This window comes from Dromaius novaehollandiae, chromosome 12 (assembly GCF_036370855.1).
Source record: "Dromaius novaehollandiae isolate bDroNov1 chromosome 12, bDroNov1.hap1, whole genome shotgun sequence".
Lineage (NCBI taxonomy): Eukaryota > Metazoa > Chordata > Aves > Casuariiformes > Dromaiidae > Dromaius > Dromaius novaehollandiae.
In genome coordinates, this window is record NC_088109.1 from 7,635,366 (window position 1) to 7,649,738 (window position 14,373).

The 14,373-nt window shown below is 37.4% G+C and overlaps 1 protein-coding gene across 1 annotated transcript in view; it reads left to right on the plus strand.

Moving 5' to 3' along the window:
• Window positions 1-20: 20 nt before the first annotated feature.
• CFAP92 (cilia and flagella associated protein 92 (putative)) overlaps window positions 21-14,373 on the plus strand; it is a 167,377-nt gene continuing 153,024 nt past the window's right edge. Inside the window, exons 1-2 of the mRNA XM_064518850.1 lie at window positions 21-434; window positions 7,832-7,974. The gene's annotated coding sequence lies outside the window, so the exon portion shown is untranslated. The remainder of the gene's footprint in view (window positions 435-7,831; window positions 7,975-14,373) is intronic.

The window sequence follows — 14,373 nt, forward strand, 5'->3', positions numbered from 1 at the left end:
GGCCGCGGCGCGGCGGCCGCCTCCTGGGCATGCCCGCCCGGGGCCGCGGCCTGCGGCGGCGCCGCTCCCCCCCGCACCCGGGGCGCCGCGCGCTGCGCTGCCCTCGGCCGGGCGCGGGGCTTTGTCTGGCGCGGCCTGAAGCGGGGGGCGAGTCCGCCGCCCTGCGCGGCGCTGCGCGGCCGGGGCCGGGGCCGGGGCCGCGGTGTGGGGTCCAGCCCTGCGCGGCCGAGCGCCTGCCCGCGCCGGGGGCTCTAGGCCGCGGTATTGTTCGGTTAGTGATACACTGAAATAAACAGGTGCAGTTCCACCATTAGTCATCCAGGAAGTGCACTTGATCTGCCTCGCTGGCTTTTCGTTTTTAGGTCGGAGCTGGGGTGCGGTTTGTCTCGAGTCCCAGTCCAATGCTTTGGGCTATGCTTTTTCACCCTTGCAAGGTGCTGTGCTGCTCAGACACGTCTTTAAAATTGTTAGTGTTGCACTACATCTCTTACCATACATATACTTCTGCATATGTTTTATATTACTTATAAAATCACAAACTGGCTGCATATATTGAGATAAATGTGTCTCCTCAATCTGGAATTCTTTGTGTTTTAACTGTTACCTAGATTATGATAACAAACTGCTGTTTATCAGGTAATTTTTTATTATTATTATTATGTGGTGAGTCAAGATGCTAATGAAAAACTGCTTTACTAATAAAATACTTTGACAAGGCACACTTTGCTAGTATGCTTTTGTAAATAAGGTTTGCTAAATTTCCCCCTTGTGGTTTCAAATGAAGAAAATTGTGAAATGTGAATGTGTTTAGTGGCAATATTTCAGAGAAAGAAAGTTAAGTTTCCCTGTGTGTAATTGTGCAGTAGGAAGACAACTTGGTGTATGACTGAGCCAAGGTAGACTAACCAGGCCGACTTGCATTGGATTGCTCTGAGTCAACAGATTTTTGGGTGGCTTCATCATTATTCCTTTTCAGGTCCCCATGTATTTTTGGTGATCTTCCAGCAAGAGCAGAGGTACGAGTACTCTGTCACGCTGGAACAAAGACTTTTTGTTACTAGTAGCCTGCCACTGCCAGGCCACTGAATTTGGGAATATTGATCAGCCAGGACAGAAGTGTTAAAGAGGAAATAAGATGTTACTGTGCATGTGCTCTGTAGCACCTTTTCATGTTGTCAGTGTCTGAGCAAAGCACACTGGAGAAGCTAGATTCCTTAGGAAGAAACATTGCTAGAGATGTCAATCTTTAATAAAGTGTTTAGAATTAATTGTATGATCTAATTGTAGTGGAAAATTAAGCTTATTGCTTTCATGAAAGTAATTATACAATCAGGTATTCCGTGATCCTTGCTGTACTTTACAACCTCTTTTGCATTAACTGTCATTATTGCTGCTTGTCTTCATGAGCCCTTAATTGATCCTAGAACAAAGAATTGCCCACACAGAAACCATAAGCATAATAATGTGACGATTTAAGTTATGTGAAAGATCTTCTGTTAGTTCTCTCAAGTTGTGAAAGCTGTAAATAGTAGTCTGAATGTTAAAATGCTTCTCTTTGATTATTCCCCAGACTCCACTGGGATTAACACCTGTTTGATGCAAATCACAGGAAAACCAAAATGGGTTTGATTCAGTTGCAATTTGTTTCTGTCTGTATTTGAGTCATTTATCAGAGAAGGGCAGAGAGTGATAGAAAGCAGTATCAAAACACGGTAGAGGCTCTCTATAATGGCCTTGGACACAAGGGCATTCTCTCAGCCAGCTCAGTTGGTTTAACTGGAGAAGTTAGCTGATTTCAGGTCAAAGAGGTTGAGCTGCAAAGGCACAAGGTGCAAGGTTGCTTACAAATTTGAACATTTGATAGTGGAATTTGGATAGTAAGATTGTATTACATTTCATAGAAGTTGCTTCACATTTAAAGATACAAAGCGAATTAATTTCCGGCCTTCTAAATAAATGCATATGATGATCCTATATGAAGCACTGGGGGGGAAAAACGCAAGGAGGAGTCCTGAAATATATTACGCAGTCTTCTGCAGCACTCTTTGAAGGAGTGGATGGAAAAGATTTGAAGTAAATTTTGTAACTGTATGCAGTGACTCAATAATAAGTTTGTAGGCTACTGTAGTTCTGTATAGTAACAAGCATTCATTCTCAATAACTTCCTGTGTGGCTATAGAACAATTGCCAAAACTGTTAATGAAAACCAAGATGACTAGAATTATAGCTTTGGTTGGTACATTGTTTATACTTTGCTCCAAGATAAATTTTTCAGGGAAGTTCAACCCCTCCTTCTCATATATTTATAATGGAGACATATTACTTCATGTGTTAAGGCTCCTTATGAGATACAATCTTTCCTTGGTTAGATTTTGCTTAAAAGAATGTTTGAGTATTTGTATTTCTTGGCAGCTTTATATCCTGCCAATTTTATAGCTGAGCCAGCGTGAATGGATTGATTTCTTCAATGTATCACAAGCAATGAAATATTCTAGTTAGTGTTGTAAAGTTATACCTTTGTTCACCATTACCTGACATGGCCCTGAACATTTATGATGCATAAATACTTAATTGCACATACTAAAATCATACTTAGCATTTTGTGTCTGTGGCGCATATTATTTTGTTTATGAGAGAAAACTGCCAGTCTTCACATTTTAGAAATACAATATTTTTGATCCTGGTATTATTGTTTGAGTTAAAATACCTTAGCCTTTAAAAGTTTACCTGTTTTTATAATCACGTGGATTCTGGCCGTATACTTTCAGAGCGCATGTGTCAGCTTATCCTGAAGGGGCCTTAGACTCTGCTGGCATTTTGGCTTACCACAGGCAGGGTTGTCCATCTGAGTCTTTTGAGCAACCAAGCCCTCAGTATGATGGTTTGTGTTCTTTTACAAAAATGGGTTGTTCTGAATCTTAACCAGAAAGATTTTGTAATAATATACTGTTTAGTTATTCAGTGTAAAATGAAGGATATGCTGATTTGAGCATATTTGTGTCCAGAACTTTCAAAGTTTAGTGATTTTTGATCTTTGCTGATTAAAATGCTAGTAGACTTATTTTTAATATGTTAATGTTCTAAAGCTTTTTTTTTTTTTTTTTTTTTTTTTTTTTTTTTTTTTTGAGCAAAACAAGAATTAGGAAGGTTATCTAGGTGGTTAATGCTTGCAGGAGGGACAACATTTTGTCCTCCCTGTGAATGAAATGTAAGCATATTAACTCTTTTGCCAAAGGGCAGGACAAACAAATGGGTGTTTTGAGGACTGTTGCTGGTTGACAGATGTTCTTGCTGTACATGACTGGTTTTCCACATCTATATACCTGTATTCCATCTGAGAAATAATTGGGGAACAGCATATAAGTAGGGATGCTCTTTAAGATAATGGTATAAAATTAGGATTAATTGGGAAGCCCCACAGTTTTAGATGGGTTTGTCCTGGAGAGTGTCTCTTTCATGTTCGTATTTTTGCCATGCTCATACCTGACAACTGCAGAGGTCCCAGCACTTAGACTTCCTGGAGCTGGTTGGGCCTTGTATCATTTGTGGCCTGTTCTAGCAGAAACTTTGCTTTTGCCTGGCATTCTCTGATTGTACTAGCACCGGTGGCAGTGAAACTGCAAGTAACAAGGAAGTTGCTGACCAGGAAACAGGGAAGAATTTGAAGTCTTAAACTTCTGCAACCAAAGTTCTTTTTTGTGTACTTGTCCTTGTAAGTTTGCAGAGCCTAACTTTGCTCCAGTAAAGATTACAGCGTTTCCTTCATTGGTGCTTCCTAGCAATGAAATAAATTCTATTATGCAGCTGTTTGACAAAGTGTGCACGTTTATCATGTGTGCCGTGTTTGCCAACCAAAGTGAGGTTGTTAAATTTGTTATCAGCCAAGTTTCAGAATAAGCTAGTAATAAGAATTTTAATTGTGTTCAAGCAGCTTTCCAAGTTATTCCTTTTGAGTATTAGGAGGCATAAGCTATTTCTGATTATTTTCAGATGACTCAGTTGTAGATACTGGATTCATTGCCATATGAAATACTATATTCATATACATAGCTTAATTGTCTTCTGTATGAATGAAATGCAAATTCTCCTCTACTTAGTTCCTAAAGGTTTTTATCAGTCTTAGTCACCCATCCATTTTCCTTGTCTGTATTCTGTAGAGAGTGAAAGCCAGTCATTGCATGTTTTTTATTTCAAAGACTGGCAGAGGAGACATGACACTTCAGAAACCATGCCAATTAGTAGAAATTGATTTCTTAAAACTCATCTGTTAATCTCTCTGTTTCAGACACCAGAGAGTTGTTGATGAAACTAAAAACCTTGATTCTTTGCAGTCAGATTCATTTGGCAAATCATCACAGGCCAGTCCCCTAATTTCTAGTATCTGTGTGGTTCCTTGAATTGTTTGTTGACCTGTATCATCTTGCCACTGTAGACTGCAGATGCATCTTCAGGAATGTAAGACAAGGGGAATGGGTGAAATCCCTTTGAAGAGTGCATGTGTTCATTAATACTCCTTTTTTACATTCCAGAAGCAATGAAAATCCTATAGAGACCACTGTACTGAGGCTTTACCGTCTGGCCTCTGACTGCACATTCATGAAATGTTATTTGAAATGCTAAATACTCAAGCACCACCTGGAAGTCTGCATAGTTTGCTGACCTATTCTTCTGAGAAGGATTAATGTAGTACCTGTAACCAGTCATCTTAGCAGCAGTGTTCTTGCTGTCTCTGGATGTCTGTTCCCAAGTTCCCAAGAATACTTGTCGTGGTAGTTGGATATCTTGATGACTATTTTCCTTTCCCTGGTATGGATTGCAGAGAGAAATGTGTTATCTGGCTGCTTGGCCATTTGTGTCAGTGATGTGGAATGTACAGAACTTTTGAAGTTCTTTGGATCCTTCAACATGAAAAGTCTTGCGTTGATATCAGCAATTTAAAGTGATTTAACTTTGTGGTATACAGACATGTCAATATTTCAGCTTGCCAGATTCTGATCCTCAGAGAATTTCAGATTTTTATCAGACAAATAAGTAACATTCCTATTTCCTTTAAACTACCTGGGTACCCACGTCTGCAAACTAATGTATACGGATACTCTTTGATAAATGTGGTGCATCAATATGTATTTTAGCTTGGCTGAGTCAGAGAAAAAGTTCTAGTCTGGTGTTTTTCCATCTCTGACCACTCTGATCTGCTTTCTTTAGAAATACAGTTTTTTCTAAACTGAATCAGTTTCATAATTCACTTCGTCTGGTACCTATCTAATCTATATATGAAATGTTTCAAAACATTTAGCGATAGTACACTATAGAAGAACTGTTCCCTGTGGAAGTTTTTCCCTGAACCTCGGTAGGACACACATGATCCCGAATAATCCCTGTTTGAAAAATCTGGGGGTGTTTTATTATTTGCAACTGCACACACACACACACACACACACACACACACACACACACACACACACACACACACACACACACACACACATAATGTTACCCATAGAAGAGTTGAATTTCTTTTCCAGTCAAACTGTGAAACTCAATGATACTGTATGTCGGTTAGTTCCACAAAGTGTACAAAAAATATATATTGACACTGAAATTGTCATGTTTTATTTAATTGAATTGTCCTATATTTTTATACTATAACAGAATGAATAGAAATTCTGTTTACCTTATTCATGCTATTGTTTTCTACACTTCTTTTTTTTTCCTCTCCAAAGTATATCAGTCTTTATGGTCTTTCTTTATAGGAGTTTTTCTGTGTTTTTATTCATCTTCATAGCTCGTTTCTGAGCTATTTCCTTTTGTCCTGTATTCTTTTTGAGTAGAAATAAGCATAGCAACACCATTCCCAGATGAGACCATACCACTTCTACATAGCATAGCAAAATAACAATTTCTGTCATTGTAAACTGTAGTGTCTTAGGGCCTTTAAAAATTATGATGCTGCACATTAGCTAGTGCCCGAGTTGTCTTTTCAGAGTCGATGCACTTAATTTTAAAGTCAGCTTTATGTAGTGTAAACTGCCCTCCTTGTATTTATTATTTTGCCATTGTCATAACTGAATTTCATTGCTCATCTTCCTCTCTGTTTAGTGACGTCTTAGGGATTTTGTGATAAAATGAAATAAAGCTTGTAAAACACTCCAGATGTCAGCCTAGATGCCCTTTTCTTAGCAAGGGTGTATATGATATCTGAATATTTTGAATATATGTACATATTTGAATATATACAAAAATATATATTATTCCTGAAAAATGCTATGGAAGTAAGAAATATTATCCTTCTCTAAAAAGGAGCATGCCTGTTATTGATGCTCTATAAATATTCCATGATTAAAAACAGAGATTTCACTGAGTTAAATCATAGATCATTCCTAAATATAGTGCTATAACTAATGCCTTCCATCTCATAGCAGTACTCCTATTCTCGGAAAGTTCCTTAACTATTGGTATTTCTCTTCATTAAAGGAGAAATTTACCTTATCATTTCTCTACAATTATGCATTCACTTTTTAACACATTTTCCTTTATCTTGTATTTATATTTTTTAAAAGGCTCAATTTTTTTATGAAAACGTTCTCTGGTTTAGTGTCTTCATTTAGAATACTGATCTGTGTTACTTTTTGAATTGTGTAAATAGAACAGTGACTGCAGACATTTTCTCTCTTTTCCACCTATTTTCTTGTATTTTGTTGTTACTACTCCTCTGGGGAGTTTGCAGTGCTCTCATGTGAGATTCCAAAAGTGAAATATTCCCATTTTGCTTCCTTTAGTGCTGTAATTATTACTTCAGATGTATGGAGATTGTGTAGAGGCTTTCCAAGTTAAGTCCTATGTATCATACTTGACTTTTTCCCTGAGAACTGATTCTTCGGCCTTAAGGCTTGAGTAACTCTAGAATATTTCACACCAACAAGCCTTCTGCTAGCTCTAGAAGATGGAACTGAGACCTAGCCAGCAAAGCTTTAATTCAAGTGCAGTTCCATTTTGCCCAAATTTAGATGAGAGGTTTGATATGACAGTAGAGAAATATATCCAAAATTGTATCTTTCTCTTAAATTTTTGTTCTTTCTCATTTAGCTTCAATTATATATCATACTATGTAATAGGAACACATTACAAGCAATTTATTAAAACATATTAATAGTATGCAATTTAAATTTTGCCCGTTCTATTACATGTTTATTAAAAGGTGGAGTGAAAGACTTCACTTTCTGGTGTGATTTTAGTGTGCTAATTGAGCACTGACAGTTAATGAAGTTCTGTCATAACAGGACTACTTAGCATTTACAGTGTTCTTCACAATTCCAAGTATCAGTTTTTAAACTTGCAGGTAGTGGATCCTTTCTGGCATAATTATTGCATTATATTGGAGAAGGTAACAAGTATGGCAGTTCTCACAGTGTCATGATTCTGTCAGCACTCCCCAAACCCTCCTGTAGTTTAATGCCTTGTGAACTTCTGGTTTTGAATTCTCCCCAACACTTTTATCCTCTTCAACTGAAATGGTGATATTTCTGTGGCACTATAACTTAGTTTCTGGATTAATAAAGCTAGGTTAAGAAAATCACTGAATCCAAAAATAGACTGTAAAAATGGTATTAGAAAATAAAATGTCATTGACTCAGTATGTTTTCAGTTTAAATTAAAATTTTTTTTTCCTTTTTGAATTTGTAGCTCTGTCAATACATTTTTGTTGTTGTTGTTGTTCTGAGAGCAAGCTGGATTTGTTACTACTTTTGCCTCATCATCAGTAATAAAATGTTGTGGCTAAATACAGCCTGCCATAATATTTGTACCAACTGTTGCCTTTGAATTTGTACAGGTGCAGCGGGGATCCGAACACGGGAAATAACTTTGCCCAGTATGGAATGCAGTCCAGATTTTTGTATTAGTTATGCTGCCTCTGGAGTGCTCGGACAAATTAAGAGCAAGAAGATCTTCCATACGTAAAAGGAGTTAAATCTGGTAAGAAAATGCCATTTTTAAAATTTGGTTATGGGTATAATATTTTTGTTTTCATTTCATAGACAGCAAGTTCAACATCATTTTTGAATCATTAAACAAATATAAGAATGAGGAAAAATTCTCTATTAATTGTGATAATACATAGCAGTGTGAACTCACTAATAGATACACTATCAATCTGCATCAATACTTTCAAATACCATTACAAATGCAGTTCATCTCTACACGATTGGTATAAAACAAGATATCTCTGTTGAACGCTTGGCAGTACTGCTGTGATCTTCAAAGAAGTCTTATGTGAGATAGTAACACTGGATGGAAGGTTTCCCTACCAAGTGAAACTGATTTGCCACTCAGGTCAGTGAGTCTTTGCTTTATATTATGATGCCAAGCATTTGAAAGTTCAGAATGATCAAGCTTTGCTAAAAATATATTATACAAGCTTCTGCATTCTGTTTTCAGTTAAACATTTTTAAATTCTTACCAAAATTAATCAGTTTATCTTATCAGTATCTTGTCAAAATTTGTCATCACGAGCAGAGTAGCCCAAATAAATTTCCCTTAAGTGAGTGTAAGGCTTCTTGTTTGTTTTGCACATATACTGCAGTGGGTCTGAAAATCTTCATGTGCATCGTGCATACAGCTAGATTGAGGATTGATTTTTATACCTAAAAGTACTGGGAAAAGGGCACAACTCAAAGACAGCTGTGTGCCTGTCCAAGGAAGTGTGCAGTCTGTGAGAGCACAGGCCACAGGCCTGGCCTCAGACCTCCACTAATTTATCTTCTGCTGTTTGGTGACTGTTCAATGAGAGCTCCACACTAAAGCAAACATCTGCCTTTCTAACTCTAATGGTGGTGTTCTGCTGGTTTAAATAGCATGCTCATTTTCCTTTCCTGTTCTCAATCTGTTTTCTGTATTATCTCATGTTTGTTTCTACTCTTCTCAAAGGTTTTGATCTAGGAAAAGTCAGTGGGATTAATTTGTATGTGTGAAGTTAAGATGCAGTCAAATACATTGTTGAATTGGGGCCCAAAAGCCAGTGAATCCTTTCATATATTTCTACAGGATAAAATATTAAATCTTAAGTTGACCAGTGTTGTTATATTGCTATTATAGTTAAAAAATCTTTAAATAGGGTGTTACAGATTTTGCCAATTTCTGCAAGCACAGTTTGCCCATCTGGTATTGAGAGATATGAAATAGAGAGGGAGATGTCTGATGGAAGGAGATATGTCATACTTCCTTCAACTGTTTACATGTGGCATCTCTATGTTGGGAAATAGAAATTTACCTAGTTGATTTGCCAAACTTAGGCTGTATTATAAAGAAATCCTTGCTGAAATTATTAAGACTGGTTAAGGTTAGAAAATGTTCCTCGGTAATTAGATTCAAGACAGATACAGCTAACCTGGAAGTTTGGTTTGTTTATCAGCCCTCTCATTCTTTTGGCATTTACAGTACAATTTCTTTACAGTACAATTCTTAGTGTCACAAGTACCTGAGATCATTTTCAATGCAAATGTTGTGGTTCAGTCTCGGTGGCTTTGTTGCTACCTTCGCAGGTTCAGGTTTGTATGTGGTACAGTGTCAAATTTGCAAAGATGGGGTGTACATGCATATAGCTACATCACACAGTTCTGCTCAATTTATTGAGACTTTCTGGCAGGTTCTCAGCTCTTGTGTGATGTATGTATAGAACATTATCTTTGCTTCTCTATTTTCTACTGAATAGATTTAGTTTTTGTTTATTACTATATAGTAATTTGTAATTTGTTTATTATGTACTTCAGCTTCAGATTACCTCTACAGCAGTTTTCCTTGGGAAAAAAAGCTTATTCAATCAAGGACAAACAGCTAAGAACCTAGTAGTCTTAAAAGTATAACAGGAATACAATGCATATGTACAGTTCTAGCACAGCTTTATATAAAATATTCTTTTAAGGTAATACATTTGTTCATTGTGAATTACAGAAATAATCGAAATGCATATATTTTCAATCGTGAATGTCTTCTGGTATCAAGATACCAAGATGTAGTAAGCACATATGAACTCTCTTTTTCTTTTCTTTTCTTTTTTTTTTAAAAAAAACTTCTGTTAAAAAGCCTTACCATTACAACTAGACATAACTTAACATAGACATAGACTAACAACTAGAACCATAAGTTTCCATGGTTTCCATCCTATCTGTACTAAATCTCAGCCAGCTTGTTCTTTTCTGTGACATAGGCTTGTCCAAAGACCAGAAAAAGATTTATTTTTGCATTCTTCACTACAGACCAGCTAAAAATAAATTGCTTTTTATCATCATAAACTATTGTTGAAACCACCACCATTGGGAAAAAGTCTGGATCCTCATCATTCCTGTTATGAAGGAGACTGGAAGACAAAGAAATCTGCCCAAAGGAGTGTAGTAAGGGAAAGGCAGCAAGTCATTGTCTGTATTTTCTAATTAAGGACTCCCACAGGCACGTGAGCATATATAGAACAATCTCTAGATGTGTCCTGCTATGCAGGAGGTCCAACAAAAATATTCAAGAAACAGGGGAGTCCTATACCAATGCTATTTTATCAGAAAGAGAGATTATAGTTATTTTAATCTAGAGGAGCACAGGTTATGGACCATTTCCAAGATAGACTATAAACAAATACTACAGAGGCTTCAAATAGGCAAATTGCAACAAGATAGAAAAAATTATGACTTGAATAAGAACAAAGGATTTATGTAGAAAAAATGTTAATGATGATATAAACTGCTGGAGATTATTTTAGCAAATATCTAAAAATTACAATTAAGAGAAAAGTTATTCTATTGAATATAGCAAACTTGCTTAACAAGAATGCGAAAGCAACTGTGCCGTGTGTGTGTGCAAACAAGTGAAAGAAAGGGGCAATTGATGGTATTGAATATAAAGTGAAAACTGAAGACTATAAAACTTGATAAGAGAAAGAAAATGACTCAGACATCAATTGCCAGCAAAAGTAAGGACAAGGAGGGACAGGAGCTGGAAGAATCTGAGCTTCTTTGGTTCATTAGTGGGTGAAAGTGATAGTATTATAAATGATATAGCAGCAGGATGGAATATCAGATTATCCTGGTTTTTTGTTTGTTTGGGTTTTTTTTTTTTTTTTTTTGGAGAAAAGCAATGCTATCTTTTTGTGAGATTATTAATTTGTTTTAAATATAATAAGGATTGACTCAATAAATTTCTGTAAAATATTATTACTTAAGAAGCAATGAGTTAGTGTATTGGTCTTAGGAATTTCCCTTTACTGCTGTACTCATTTAGCAGTTGTGTGTCTGCTGGAGTTTATAATTATACTTATAATACCATATATTATATGGCAAAGGGCCAAGAATCAATTCTTACAAATTCCAGTAAGCATGTTTACCGTGGTGCTCGAGAAAAAAATCATTTCTCCTAAAGTTTGCAGATTAGAAGTGAATACCGAGCAAGTTGACACTGATGATTAGAGCTGAATCACTTGGAGAGCTGGCCATAAGCAGCCAGAAGAGCTGAAATATTATAGGCCGTGCTTATCAAGGCCAGGTATTATCCTTGGTAGTAGAAACTAGAGAAGTTACTGACCAGGGTGTCCACAGAGTAGGAGCTTTTAGTACATTAGTCAAAATGGAACCTTTGTTTCATGTATTTATGTTAAATAGAAGGAAGCCTGTATATTTAATTTTTCAAATCTATGGATTCTGTCTTAGTTAAAGTGGAAACTGTACAGATGAACATATATTGGAACAGTAGTTTCTTCTATCTTTCTCATTTGGACTTGCATAGACTATTTTGTGGGGAAGATGTATTTGGGTTGCATTTTCTTTTTGAATTCTCTCTCAGTATAGTCACTGAAATTGCTACTACTTGCTCTTAGATTAGCTCATAGATGTAATGATTTTAATCTGTTAAGAAAAAGTAAGGTTTCCCATTGACTGGTTGTAATTGTTAGGCAGCATTATGTAATTTAATTAAAGAGGGATTTACTGTTTCCATCAAAGAGAACCTGTAATGTCTGTTGTATGGCATAGTCTTAATATCAAATAAAATCAGTCAGGTGCATGAGTTTAGTAGATTATTTTAGATATCTGTAAGGTTATTTTTGCTGATCATTTTTCCCAATTTTTAATGTAGTTTTCCTAAAAAAAAAAAAAAAAAAAAAAAAATTCAGGAAGAGGCTTTTTTAGTATGTGGTATAGAAAATAGTTTAAGCTTAAAACAGTAAATTCAGCAGTCTTTAAATATTTGAATTGAAATATTTATTCAATGCATCTTTCAGAGTAGTTCAGGTACCTAAATTCTCTAAAACAACATATTAGTCCTCATTTGTTTCTCATCTGATGAATACAGCAAAAGTATTTAGTCAGCTCCTTCATTACTGATGAAGTATCAGCACACTTAGTGAACTGTTTTTGGAGCTTCATAGCTCTTACAAGGAAAAATACGTGGGCTCCACTGAAGCCTATTTAAAGATTAACTAATAGATATCAATGTGGGAAGTCAGCCGTGCTCTTAAAGTGTAGGTAAAGCAGATTAAGAGAAAGGGAATACAGGAGACTGACAGATCAGCCAGAAAAGGATGGGAGGAATGATTGGCTTTGAGCTGGAAAATGGCACACCAAAATCAAATATTTTGTTGAAATGTAGTTAAATAAAGAAAAAGTATCTCCAGTTTAAATATTAGTTTTTTCTCGTGGCATATTTCAGAGAATTGCTTCTTTTGGGGAAGAATATTTAGTTAAATGATTGGTTGTGACTTACTGGCAAATAAAGAAGCCCTAGTAAAGGAATGTGTATGTGGTAAGTGGTTGGTGTGTGACGTAGATCAGGATCTCTAATGCTTGTTGATAAGAGGGAATATTTCAGACTGAAGTTCAGACTTCAGACTTGTTTTATGTAACATTATTCCTTCATGGGCAAGTTCTAGCTATAAAGAATTCCCTAATACACAGATCTTTGAAAACAAAATACTTCCTGAGGAAAGGGAAAAAAACAACAAATAAAACAGAACCACAGAATAGTTGGGGTTCGAAGGGACCTCTGGAGATCATCTAGTCCAACCGCTATGCTAAAGGAGGGTCACATAGAGCAGGTTGCCAAGGACCGTGTCCAGGTGGGTTTTGAATATCTCCAAGGATGGAGACTCCACAACCTCTCTGGGCAACCTGTTCCAATGTTCAACCACCCTCATAGTAAAGAAGTGTTTTCATGTGTTCAGACAGAATTTCTGTATTTCAGTTTGTGCCCATTGCCTCTTGTTCTGACACTGAGCACCACTGAGAAGAATTTGTCTCTGTCTTCTTGACATCCTTGCTTCAGGTGTTTATACACATTGATAAGATCTCTCTCGAGCCTTCTCTTCTCTAGGCTAGAAAGTTCCAGTTCTCTGTCTCCTCATACATCAAATGTGCTCCAGTCCCTTAATGATCTCTGCGGCCCTTCGCTGGACTCGCTCCAGCAGATCCATGTATTTCTTGTATTGGCGAGCCCAGCACTAGACCCAGTGCTCCAGATGTGGCCTCACCGGGGCTGAGCAGAGGGGAAGGATCGTCTCCCTCAACCTGCTGGCAACACTCTATCTAATGCAGCACAGGATACCATTAGCCATCTTTGCCACAAGGGCACATTGCTGGCCCACATTCAACTTGTTTTCTGCCAGGATTCCCAGGTCCTCCTCTGCAAAGCTGCTTTCCAGCTGGCCAGCTCCCGGCATGTACTGTTGTATGGAATTATCCCTCTCCAAGTTCAGGACTTTGCCCTTCCTTTTGTTGAGCGTCATAAGGTTCCTCTCTGCCCATTTCTCCAGCCTGTCAAGGTCCCTCTGAATAGCAGCGCAACCATCTGGTGGATTAGCCACTCCTCCTCGTTTTGCATCATCTGTGAACTTGCTGAGGATGCATTCGGTCCCATCGTCCAGTCTTTAATGAAAATGTTAAACAGTATTTGACCCACTATCAACCCCTGGGTGACACCACTAGTGATTGGTCTCCAGCTGGACTTTATGGTGCCAGTCACAAACCACTGAGCTCAGCAGTTCAGCCACTTTTCAGTCCACCTCACTACCTGCTTATCTAGCTCATACTTCATCAGCTTGTCTATGAGGATGTTATGGGAGACAGTGTCAAAAACATCATTAAAAATCAAGATAAACAACATCCGCTGCTCTCCCCTCATCCACCAAGCCAGTCATCTCCTCGTAGAAGGCTATCAGGTTGGTTAAGCATGATTTCCCCTCATAAATCTATGCTGACTACTCCCAGTCAGCTTCCTGTCCTTCACATGTCTGGAAATAGTAATCAGGACCAGTGACTCCATCATCTTCCCAGGGGTGGAGGTGAACCTGACCAGCTTTTAGTTCCCCAGGTCCTTCTTGCCCTTCTTAAAGATAGGGGT